This window comes from Microtus oregoni, unplaced genomic scaffold (genome assembly GCF_018167655.1).
Source record: "Microtus oregoni isolate MIOR12 unplaced genomic scaffold, Mior012 000001F_ref0000356, whole genome shotgun sequence".
Classification (NCBI taxonomy): Eukaryota; Metazoa; Chordata; class Mammalia; order Rodentia; family Cricetidae; genus Microtus; species Microtus oregoni.
The window spans coordinates 79,166,007-79,179,731 of NW_024543060.1; the positions used below are offsets into that span (position 1 = coordinate 79,166,007).

Genomic DNA, 13,725 nt, shown 5'->3' on the forward strand with positions numbered 1-13,725 from the left:
TTGTAATAAATGCAAAATTATTAAAGGAATAATTTATAAAAAGTAAGTGGAAAGGCAGGCATGTGGAAGACAACCACAGACACCTGGTATCTTGAGGCACTGGTCTGGCTTGTGCCATTACGATTGATCTAATATATGGTAGAGATATGGAAGAGAAAGTGTAGTCGAGAGGCCTATGTACTGTGGAGAGAGGTGGAACTAGTGAGGTGAAGGCAGTGAGAAGCAGGTTGATGTCCTTACCCTGTGCTGTCAACCAAGGACATGGTTATGTCCAGCCCAAGCTGTTGCCAAGAGCCAGATCTGGATCCATGACCTTATGGCAACCAGAGTCTGTGTTTATGTTCATGGCCAGCATTACCACTAGGCCATGTGAACCATATGCTTTGAATTCTGAGGACTGTTTGAGCGATTCAAATGAAAAATACCAGTCTCTGTCTCTCTAACTTAACCTTATTTCAAACACTAATGCAAGATTAGTATGCGTTAGTTTGCTGAAGCAGCAAGTGTTTTGATCATGGGAGATTTTAAAATATGAGAAATTGCTCAGTGCTGCCAGGTGATGGCATATTTCTCCTTACCATGGAAAAAAAGTATAGTTAGATACTAACAAGTACTACATTGCTATATCAGTAAGGGTAGTTTACAAATGGATTGTATTATACAGATTACAAAGCCTTCCAAACTTGTAAAGAAACTCTTAAGTAAATACCACTTTCTGCTATAGAATTAGTATCCTTATAATTTTAAAACACTTGAAAGAATGAATGGTTATTTCCACAAACCCAATGGTAACATATAATGTAATAATGAAATATTTTATAGATTCAAAGTCCAACATATGTTCATTCAAGCCTTAAATCTCCATGCATTCATAGGATCATATTTTCTTTTGATTTTTATGTCTTTTATCTAGCAAAAAAGTTTATAAGTTATGAATAATTTCAGTGACCTTCAACAAAAAGACAATAGGCTACCAAGAGTTCTAGCACTCAGAATGTTTTATAGACAGTGGTGTTTTGTTCTTCTTTATGTTGGGCATGCAATTAATGTTGCCTATGGTAGAGAAAGGAACCTGGTTGTGCTCTTTCCTGGATTCTGACTTTTCTCATACACTATAGTGTTTGAAAAGACCTTAAGGTTACATTTCCACGGCAGCTCACAATAACTTGACATCGTTTGTTGTCTTACCTAATGACAGTGCTATTAGAAACAGAAAATGAGGTTAATTGCAAGCCATGTCCACATGCATACTGAGGACTGTGTTTTGCAATTTTAACAAAAAGGATTGAGAAAGAAACTTTAATAGTATTTTTAATAACATTGAAATAGTTTAATCCTAAATTTTAAGGCGACAGTAACATTGAAATGCACAAATAAATTGGCCATATATACATTGACAGTACAACTGTTGATGATGAGTGAGCCTACATTCAATTGCGCTGTAACTGACCTTAACTGCCCCTTTTGACAATTGATTAGGTTTTACAGATTTATCTATGTGTTGGGCTTTATTTGAAGGTTGTGTATAGTACTTTGTTCATGTATTTTATTTATGTGCCTATCAAATATCTACCTCCTATGTATCTCCAATCCACATAATAGTAAATTATTTTTAATTAATTACTTCCCAGAATTGATCCATTACCTTCAGTTACAGTCAAGTTTGATTATAATTGGGAGATGGTGGATTACCAATTACTGTTCCATGCTCTGGTACATTCTTGTCATTATAATTATCTTTCATTAAGATATGACTTGTGATAGATAGGTTCATGTGCTTTCCTCTCCGGCCTCTGCTTGATCAGTTATTATAGCTACTCAAATTATAGGACTATTTTTTATGAGGAGGAGAATTATTAATTCACTACTTTAACGATGGACAAATTACGTCCACAGTATCTTCATTCCAAGCCTATGTGGGCATTCTCCACATGTTTGGCAGCAGTTAGATGGAAATAGCAAATAAAAACATTACTTGAAAGAATACCAACTACAGTAGTCTCACAATGAGTGGAGAATGTGTGGTGGTACAAATTTTCTAAACAATCTAGAGAAGCTATTTTCCAATTTTTAGCTTCCATATCATGCTCTATCCCCTCTATCCTCAACAACAGTTCATAAGACTGGGCCATACTCTCAGATTTCACAATGATAATTATAATTCCCATAGATAAAATCAATTTATCCTTATAAATATTTCTATTATTTGGAGACTATACTAAATCTTGAAATCTTCTTTTCTTTCAAAAGAGAAATGAAAATAGTCTTGGTGAGACAATTTATAAAACTTGGTTTATTCTTTGAGGAGTAACACTGTGTAGATGGATCTGAAGAGAAAGGAGCCATCCAATTCACAAGGGATTGAATGATCCAATTCCCGTACAATGCAGGATGCATTTGGTAGGGAGATAAGAGTGCCTATCCAACTTCACATCATTTCCCCATATACTACATACAGACTTTCTTTGCCAATTCCTGTGGATAATCCTTGAAAGAAACATATTTGCCACTCATAGTCACCATAAAACTGTTTTAGAAATACTAAATCTAAATCACATTGATCATAAGGTCTAGACCTTATGAAATATAGTTGATTACCTGTTGAAATAAAAACCATTAAGGAATTAAATGTTGGAAAGCAAAATCCCATTTAGAAATCTGCAAGTATCTGAAATAGGAAAGCCTACTGAAACAAATTCACAAACAATAATCTTAACATTATCCCCATTCTAGTAAGCTTTAGATTGTAACGACTATTTTAATTACAACATAGACATTATAGGTAAATTTTGGATGGAACAAGTAAGGCAGATGTTGTGTTGCTTGGTTTTGGCAGATGAATGACAGCCTTCTCCAGAACAATCATATTTCTGGCCGTAGGTTTGTACATCTGAGATGTATTCTGTTCTGTAATTGCGGTGATAGAAGAACAATACAGGAAGTAGGTCAGTTGCATTTACACTACAGGGAGGTGCTGGCCTACTTTCCTGTCATGGAGACTCTACCATATTTACATTCAGCTAGAAAATATAATTCAGTTCCATAAAACCTGTTGAAGACACCTCAGGTAGAGCTAGAGCTTAGAAAGCACAACTCACAAATCCACTCAATATCATATGCTCATAAAACATAAAACAGAATCACTCCCCAGTAGTTTCCACTCAGATTCCCCCTTGCAAAAATTATTCTTCTATTCCATCTTAATTGTGTTTAAATGAGCAGAGATAACACAACCTTTTAAATTATGTTTTAGACTAGTCTGTAAACCACTTCTTCATTATGTACAAATTATTAAAGTAATAATATTTCTATAAAAACTAAGGATAACACATCTAAAATTCATGTTTATAATTTTATATCAGGTATTATCTACTCAAACTAACTTTATAATTATACACAGTCATCAAAATTTTTTAAAAAGTCCTAAAATATCCCATACTTTAGTAGAAAAATACCAATAAGTGACATTATTAAGTATGGTACTGTCATGAACTATTATAAATTAATATAAAATATTAAATAAAAAACCCAAGTGATTGTTTCCTTCCCACTGAACTATATCTCAGTGCATTTCCTAACAGTTTTCACTGAAGTTCTTAATGTAATTTAAAAATAAAATCTTACCATGGCTTAGGTTCTGTAATAGTATATTGATTAAGTATTATACACGGGCTCTAACTCCTGGTAACCTTATGCATAATAACAACAGACCCTTATTTCATCTCTTGATTCCTCAGTTCTTACATCCATAAATTGATGATAGTAATAACAATCATGTAAATATGATAGTCAGATTCACATAAAAATAATACTCAACAGATCTTATAAATTTTACTTTTGGGGGTGTTTTTTAAATGAGAAGGCTGTTTTTAAATCATTTACCGCTTCAAACATCATTTAAACCCTGGGGCACATCAGCGTCCTATTGAAAAGGACCGAGACTATTCTATTAAATAATCACCACATATGTATGTAATTTACTGGATTTGGGTGGGGGAGAAAGAGATTAGGTTTTTCAATATTAAAAACAGTTTTGACTTTTGCGATTAAATGGAATTGAGGGGTATCTTTTGATCAAATTTTGAGGTCTAGTATGTTAGTTCCATATTTTTAAACTTACGTGGTTGAGATTTCATAACAGTATGAAACACATTGAATTGTCACTGTTGTGGAACACAGGCCAAATTTAAGGAGTCTCCAGGGCCTTTCCTCTGAAGCTTCTCTCCTTGCTCACAGATTCCCCCCTTTTCCCTCAGTCTTCATTTAATTTTATCTGTGTGTTTGTCCTAATTACGCCCTCTGATTACAAGGACATTTTAAAGGCTTGAGAAGAGCCTACCTTGTAATTGGTTCTTTAAAGACCTTACCTCCAAATACGACCATGTCAAGGGCTTTTAAATTCGAGTTTCTATGTTTTTATCTGGATAAACATAATTCATCCCATAACATCTATTGTTTATCCTCATACATAGGGAGAGTGAACACCAACTTGTATTAGAAAAAAACTGAGGAAGATGTGTATGATAAACAAGATTTTGTGTCTCCTTAAAAGTATTTTTCATCATTCACAAGTTGATAGAGTCTCTCCTCTGAAAAACTTGTTTTGCTAAAATTTTGGTTGAATTATTTCAAAACACATAATATCAAGTAGGGTCTATCCAAGTTGTCTCAAATAATTTAAATTCTTCTTAAAAAAATAAATAATATTCTTCTTCCTTTATACCACAATTCCTTTGATCTTTCATCAGCTGACAAAAACCTAGCTTGCTGGCAAAACATCTCAAAAGCAAAATGAATCAACTATTAAACAGGTATCGCTGAAGGAAATTCACCTTGAGGTATTGGTGACTAAGTTACTCAGTTTAAAATTTCGTTTGTATCAAAAAAGGTGAGTTGAACTTTTGCAATTATCTTCCTGTAGTTAGAAGTAGTAGAGGAAATAAACATGTGAGATTTCAGATTCTATTGGAAGTTGAAAAATAAAGATAAGTCAAAGCAACTCAGCACTTGGGTACATTTCAAACTTTCAATGTGATGGCATTAAATATGATACCCATAACTATTTTTATATTTACAGGAAAGGGGTTTCATTAAAACAATGTTTCTGCTTCTTTTTACTCATTAAAAATTAATCTATGGATATTTATCTACCAGCCACCTTGCTTGGACAAGGAAAGAATTTAGAAAATTAAATTGAAAGTAGAATGTAGACCATAATGTTTTGTCTTTCTTTTTTAGTTCTTTGAGACAGGGTTTCTCTGTGCAGCTAGCTCTTCCTCTCCTAGAACCCAATCTGGGAGATTCAAGCTGACATTGAAGTCAAAGATTTGCCTGCCATTGCCTCCTCAATGCTTGGACTAAATGTATGCTTCACCTTCCTGCTCAGATTATATTTTAATAATGTATTAAAATTTCTAAATTTGAGAATCAGGAAAATATACATGTTTCAAGAAAGTTTAGAAGAGTCAGGTCAAGTCATATGCATAAATTATTTTGTGATTACTAAATTGGGAGGTATTTGCAATTTAAGGTAGTAGTGGTAATGGTGACAAATAAGAACGAACATAAAACAATATTACCAGTATGTCCTGCTTGTGCCTAAATACCAATACAGCTATAATATAGTATAAACTTCTTGACAATTATTCTTCCAAGTAATTCTCTTCTTGCTTCATCAACAAAATTCCAGTATCAGAAAGCTTACTATCTGACCTCTTCACATTCAGGGTTAAGTAAATTTCCCATATATTCTGGGTATCTAAAGTACATTGCTAATCCAGGCACATATGTTTTCCTTGATTCTGAGACCCATGGCAAGACAGTTTCCACACTGGATATTGTGCTGAGGATTTAAAGTCGCTGTAAAGATCAACATTTGGCCAAACTGATCTTTGGCATGTGACAGTTTCAACACTACTACGAATCACGAAACTGAGAAGCTGCTGCACAACCAAGGGCACCATCGTTTGGACAAAGAAGCAGCCTTCAGAATTGGAGAAGATTTTTAACAATATACATCCAGTAGAGGGCTAGTTTATAAAATATATGAAGAAGTTTAAAGGACTATATGTCACCAAAATATAACCCAACTTAAAAACCACATACAAATCTAAACAGAGAATTCTTTTTTTTTAAAAAAAATATTTATTTATTTATTTATTTATTTATTTATTTATTTATTATGTAAGCAATATCCTCTCTGCGTGTATGCCTGCAGGCCAGAAGAGGGCACCAGACCTCATTACAGATGTTTGTGAGCCACCATGTGGTTGCTGGGAATTGAACTCAGGACCTTTGGAAGAGCAGGCAATCCTCTTACTCTTTGAGCCATCTCTCCAGACCCCCAAAACAGAGAATTCTTAAAAAAGGAAATTCAAATGCCTATGTAACACTTAAAGGAATATTCAACATCCTTGGTCATCAGAAAAATCAAAACAAAACAGCTTTGAGAATTTATCTTACACTCCACTGAAGGGCTAAGATTAGTGAAACCCTCTGATACTGATTCGTGATGATGGGTGTGCAAATTTGTAAAAATATTATGGACAAATATGATATGGGCATATATTAATCAATCTAAATGTAATCAGTAAGCATCAGAGTAGGAAAAGTCTCAATTTGACATCTCTTATCATCATCAAATCATATTTCCGGGAACAGGACTAGGTTACATTGAATTGAGTTGTTGGCTAAAGGGCTCCCTTTGGAATCCCCCAACAAGCCACGCTGCTACTAAGACTATAGATCGCTCTCTAAAAACTGACTCCAGGGAACATTGCTGAAGACAGTGCCTACAGAACTAAGTGAATATGGGCAAGTCCAGCCGGTACCTAAATAACAGCCTTTGCCCCAACATTTTATGGTGTTTTTTGTAGGAAGTTCCCATATATACTGCTAATAAAGAAACATAAACATCAAGTCAGCCACAAAACCGTTGATTAATAATGGTGTCATGCCTGAAAGATATGCCAGGGCTATGGTGGCACAGACAAGTACCTGATTTGACTTAAGGGCCATGTAGATGTTTACTATGCCCAGCACTGTTTAGGTGACCATGAGCCAGAGACTAGGTATCTAAGCAACCTAAAACCAAATACTAGAATAAAAATAGATACATAGATAGAAATAAAATGACTGATAATGACATTCTGTTATACTTATAGCTTAGTCCCTTCCTCGCCTGTCCACAGAGATACTTTCACCTTCGTCAGATGGGAACAAACACAGAGGGCCACTGCCAGATATCCGAGGAAGAGTGAGAGACTATGAAACACTCAGCTATAAAAGAGATGTCCCTATTATATCTGAGCCCATCAAGGCTCAGAGATCACTGTGATAGAGGAGGCAGAAAGAATGTAAGAGCCAGAAGGGATGGAGAACACCAACAAAGCGAGGCCCTGTAAGTAAATCAATGGAGAAAACCTCATCAAGACTGGGGCAACACATATAGGGTCTGAACAGGTCCATATGTGTTTGTCTTCATAAGTATATGCCTTCCAGTAGAGTGTATTAATGGGATTCCTCAGTGTGTGAAAACGGGTCTCTGGTTTTTCTGCCTCTCTTACACTCACCCACATTCTAATGTATTACTTCATTTTACTTATCTATTACTTTGCTGTTATCCCTTAGAAGCCTGTTTTCAAATAATAGAGAGAAAGGGAGTGGATCCTATTGGGAAGAGAGGTGGGAGGCACTGGGAGGAGTAAGAGGAAATGGACACCATAATCAGAAGGAAGAAATCTCTTTTCATTAAAAGGAACAATGAGTATTTACGGTGCCTTCAGTGCAGATGCTGTTTATTTTAACTAAAGTTCTCATGTGTTTACTTTGCTCCTTGAGGGGAGGTTTTATATGCTTGAACTCCACTGAGCAGCTGGAATGTGAGGTCATCTCCCTAGTAGGGATAATAACAAAATAAAATGCAAATAAGAGGGTTGAAGGGGAAAGACTAATGAGCAATAGGATTTATTGGCTTCTATTGTTACGTCCTTTGGGAAGAGCTACAAGAGATGAAATATATTTATGCCTGCTTCTCTTGCTAAGTTATGACTGGTAATTAAGTTATTTGATATCTATATAAAATATACCCACTGGTTTCTAAAACTAATCATTTTCTGAATTTATGTCTCAATACATAATCTTTTGGTGTATCTACAAGTAATTTATTACCAAAAGGTAAAACACTATTAAAGTTTGATTTCTTATTAAATATAATTATGATATTATGAACCAAGCCTACAGACATGCATTATTAAAAAAACTGGAGGGCCAAAGTAGTTTCAGTTGGAACACTTATGTTTCTTACTTGAAAGGTTATGATAAAACTGCCTTTGATATGAGTATCATTTATTCAGTATTCATTGTGCTTAAATTGCTTGATGCTTGAGTATGTGATCTCTCTAAACCAATTTATTCGAAGTAGATATTATTGTTTCCGTCACAAAATAACATGTACATAGAGTTCAGTGAACTTACATATACTTGCCTACTGTATCTAATGCTATTTCTCTTACCCTCAACCCAGTCTTCTGTTCATTACGCTACTTTAACACATGGCATGAAGTAAAAGGAGTATTTGAAAGCAACCAGATAATCTGCATGACTCCTTGATAAAGATAAACTCAAGTCACAGACTAAATATTACACATTTAATACATCATGTGTACATAAGAGGCCACTAGAAAAGCCAGGTTTAATTTTCTCCTTGTCTGTGTACCAATTAGAGGCCCTGAAGTATTAATAAACAGTTTGATTTATGAGGGGATAACATTACATGGTTTCTTACTACAGGTTGCTCAGAAGCAGTACGCACATCACAAACACTCAATAAATGTGAATGTTATTTAGTGGCAAATAATAAAATGAAATTACAATAATATATTTAGCAATGAACTCACCATAAGATGAAATAAAATAACTTTTAGTACTAGAACAAGAAGCTGAGCCAATTTAAAGAGCTGGGTAAGTATATGCGTCCTAGGGGAAGGCCTAGGTAATGGCAAAAGTGTAGTAACAAAGGTTAATAGGAGGCCAGAGTGATGAGAATTTTCATTGTAATTTGATAGGTGGAGCTATTTTCAAATTTGTTCAATTCATAGAATGTTCTAATGTAAATTTATAACTTATTGTTTGGCTATTATCATATCTTCCCTTTGCCCCAAACTGACACAACTACGTTTTATAATATAGTGGTCCCCTTCTGCAACACCAAAATCCATTCCCTAAAATAACATTGCTAGTGTTGTTTATAACAGAGACTGAAATTTCTAAAAATTTCAGAGGTTAAAAGGAAATGGACACACCCCATCCGGTAGTATTCAGACACTATTGATTCAGAAAGCTCTGAGATAAGAGGCTGGTGAGCACTTTCTGAGTGTTCCTGTGTAGATTTGAATTGGAGCGTTTGATTATTGGTGGAGACGCCAGACTGGGAACAAGTGGGGAAAGAGGTTTCACAAAAGAGAACAGGTTGCCAAATGGAAGTGTCCTTAGGAAAACCTCAATTTCAGCTCCTGTTATTCAATTCCTTGTATGATTCAAGGAAGGCAGCACTTGAAAGTAGAGTTTGAGGACTCTATTCTCTTTACTCTCTTCCATTTTTCTTCTCTTTTGCCCTCTACAATTCCTCTGAGGTTCAGAGTAATACACTAAGAGTGACTGTTTGTGTGACTCACTCCTCCACAGTCTCTCTCTTGTTTCTCTTTTTCCTGACACTCTCTCCAAAGCTACAAAGGATGTACAACATTTACTAAGTGCCCTTGCAAAGCTCAGCCACCATCTCCTCTTCTAAATCTGTGATTAACCCACAGATGGGTGGACAAAGCCTGCGTTCCAGTCCAAGCTCAGCAGCTGGTACACTGCACCCCACGCCAAGGAAACCTGCAATTCCATTGAGTCTAATAGCCATTTCTCACCATGGAAAAGTACCAGCAACCAGCAACGCAGGAGGTTTCACTGAGCCCATTCACACAGTCATCAAAAGCCCTTAACACTGCAGCTTTAAAGATGTCCTCTTGTTTTATAAACTCTGTGGTTGTTCTGGGCTTGCATTCTACCAAGAACCCTCATTTTTCTCTGATGGAGAACATAGGGCCCCAATTTTCACATCCATCTTTAACTTTTAGAAAACACAGAGAGAAGTCATCCTTTCCAGTGACAATAGATCAGAGTAAAATAAGACACATTTTACTTAGGATAAAGATGTTTTATCCATTTTTGTTAGCTCAGTTACTGTTCAGAAGTTTGTCAGCTTTGAACATTTTCCTTTACTTAACGCTTTCCCACCAAAGGGAATATGGTAACATTATTTGTCCAGAAAACTTAAATGAGTTTTACAATGTAATTCACTAGCAGGGTAGTAATTAATTTTAATACATTTTATTCGAACTCACAAATATAGATCAGCAACACAAACCACGTGCCCCCTTATCATTTCTCAGAAATACTTATACTGGAGTTTCTAAGAATTAAGCAATTCCATCATTACTATATCTGCATAAGCATCCATGACAAACAGCACATTTAATGACAGCATTTGATAGAGAGAATTTGCCAAGAAAGAGAGAAAATGTTATGACTATTCCAAAATACGCAGGCTGAAGCAAGTTTCCAAAGTATGCAATTCCCTTCATTATTGGCTGCAGCCACAAAAGGAAACCCCTCCAGAGAATTAATATGAACTTATTATAATGCAGCCTGCAGCACGGATTTGTTTTGGTTTTTGCCTGTTTTGTGCTGACACTGCAGTTCAAAGTATATATAGATATACTCATCTTAATAAAGAAATCCAATTATTTCACAAACAAACATGCAGCAATAAAGTGCCATTACTCAGTCAATACTGACTCCTTAACAGCTTTCTCTATTTACAGGTTTGTATTCCCAGCTCATTAGCTTATTACTTGACAAACAGGAGAGGGTAATGAATTGAGAAAATAACTACGTACCTTCAGAAAAAACCTGCCCGATAACAATAATCCATTAGGAACCTGGCAATATCCTCTGATCTATTGCCCGCAAAGCTATGACTGGATGGAGAGTTTCATTCCCTGGGCTCAGCTCTCCAGAAGAAAATCAGCACAATTTAAATATTTCTTGGAATGTGACAGCTCTCTAGATCCCCGGTTGCAGTCTCTTCCCCAGGGAAGGCAATCTGGTGTCCCTGTGTGCACAGAGCAGTGAAGATGAATTGAAAACGCTTGAGATAAATTAGGAATGGCTAAGTTAAAACTGTCTGTGCTCCAGACTCTCATCTGCAGTCTGCAAGCCTGTTTTTCTGTGAAAAAGCTAGATGGCAGGCTGCCTCAGTAAGTTCTTCTCAAGCGACAGCGAGCATTTTCAATGGAGAAAAATTCTCCCATTATCTAAGCTAATGTGACTGCTGCTAAATCTAGTATTTTAAAGTGTCTACTGGCACGGAATTTATTTGCACTATTGCCTTCCCTCAGACTACACTATAGAATCCACACCATCGAGATATATACAGTTCTGTGTGATGGAACCAAAGTTTTTAGTTAAAAGGAATTTCTATTTTGTTCTATTTCCATGATCATTTATCTGTCATAAATTTATTATTTTATTTTCATGAACTTTACTATCTTTTAATATACAGACTTGTTAAACATTTTATATACAATAATAAAAATGGCATTTTTAAGGGACAATCTCTTAAATGTATGCAGTTCTGCATAGAAATACAGAGTTTTCAAGTGACATAAAAATAAAAAAAGATGCATAAAAAATAAAAAGTAAGAACATCTATTTCTAATAAATTACCTAAGAGGTAAATTTAAATTTTTGTACTGAGCCTTAAACATTCAGTCATTTAATAATATTCTGGATTGGAGGCATAAAATAGAGTTCATCTGGTGTGTTATCATCAAGCAAAGCACTTAAGGATTTTTAACATGCACAGATTTCTGTGTTTTATTTGTCACAAGAAAAAGAATGTAATATTTAGACAGGGCAATTAAGGGCATAGAAGCTTCTGAGAGTATGTACACTTTTGAAAAGAGTCCAATGCCTATAAAATCAATCTTGTGTATGTTCTGTGTTTGTTTGTATGTGGCAACGGCATGTTGGGTATGCTATGGTATGATGTTTATGTTATCTCTTGGTTCCACGCTAAGAATGGAGTTTCCCAAACAAAGGGAAAACAAAGGGAATGCAATCATCTGGAAATCAGAAAAAAAAATGTTAGATCAAAATCCTGCTTTTAACCTTATCTACTACGGAATCATAACTGGAGGATGGAGATTATACATTCTGGAGCATGTTATGGATACATGAAACAAAGCGTAGTTTCATACACCTCAGAAGTTTCAAGGCAAAGAAAGCACCACTACCTACCAGGCTACTAAAATATGAAACAGTAAAGGTTTCATTGAATCATTACAGGTTTTCCTCCTGGATATAACCCTCCATGCACTGATTACATATCTTAAATATCTCTCATCTTTTCCACACCTCATACCATCCTTCCCATAATCCATCATATCTCACCTATTTAATGGCAAGAATCATCTCCTTGACCAGTTAGGAGTCACTTCCTTGATTAATTTTTAATACATGTCATTTATTACTCTTAAATATACAAATGGAATTGATATTATAGATTATAATTTGTATACTCATTTTTGCCTGGGGATGATACAACACATTTTGACAATGATCTGTCTGCCCTAGGAAATATTACCCATTTTTATCAAAAGTCATCAAACAGAAAGCATAGCAGAAAGCATTATGGATTTTATCTAAGCCTCTTCTTCACTGGGCTTCTTCCCATAGCTCTCTACTAAAGCAGAGGTTCTGGTGAAATGACAGATATTTAGACTACTAGAGTTGAACAGTAAGCAAATAAAGAAAACTTTAACACACCAGGTACGACCACACTTAGAATTCTTGCTTAGCATGAGCAATGTCCTTCATTCAATTCCTATCACCACTAAATAAATACATGAACACCTACTGTGTGCTCAAATGGTTTCCATCAAGGGCACAGACAGCATTTCCTGAAAAAAGAACATGCTTCAAGAAATGATGCTGAAAGAATAGGTCATTGATATGCAATCGGCTGAAACTAGACAATTATCTCAGAAGACATGTAAATGAAAACAAATGAAAGAAAATTAAATCATAAAAGGCTTAACAATAAAATTATTAGAAGTAAATGCAGGGAAAGTCATTTATGACATGGGTTTTGATGATGCTTTCTTTGACATGACACTCAGGTCATAAGTAAACATGTAATAACAGTCAAATCAAACCATATCAGAACCAAAGGACTAATGAAAAAGAACTCACAGAAGTGGAAAAAGTATTTGCCAAAATAAATGCAACAAATGAGTGTAATAGAGGAATAGTCAATGGCTAGCTCAGGTACTGCATATAAGGTTTGAGTTCAACCTTTTTGTGGTATATCCATACAACCAGGTCTAAGGCACAGGGAACATCTCAGCGGAGGAGTCAGAAGAAGTAAGATGATGAAGAGTGCGGTGAAGTCTATCTTATGGACATTACATATCTGATGCACTCATGAACTTAAATTTGCTGAAGTTGCCAGTACAGTTAAATCTCTCAACATATGATCAAAGATGGGGTGTTGGCATCATGGGACCTATCTTAACCCTATCTTGGGATCACATGGCTGAGGAAGGCTCTTGAGAGAGCAGAGGGTCAATATTTTCAGAGGAGAATCCAGGGGTGAGTGTCCTCAGTTCCAGTCTC

General features: G+C 35.4%; 1 protein-coding gene across 2 annotated transcripts in view; it reads right to left on the reverse strand.

Moving 5' to 3' along the window:
• Mgat4c (MGAT4 family member C) overlaps positions 1-11,177 on the reverse strand; it is a 497,836-nt gene extending 486,659 nt beyond the window's left edge. For both annotated transcript variants that reach the window (XM_041674801.1, XM_041674778.1), the window contains exon 1: positions 10,947-11,177. The gene's annotated coding sequence lies outside the window, so the exon portion shown is untranslated. The remainder of the gene's footprint in view (positions 1-10,946) is intronic.
• Between the last annotated feature and the right edge of the window lie 2,548 nt (positions 11,178-13,725).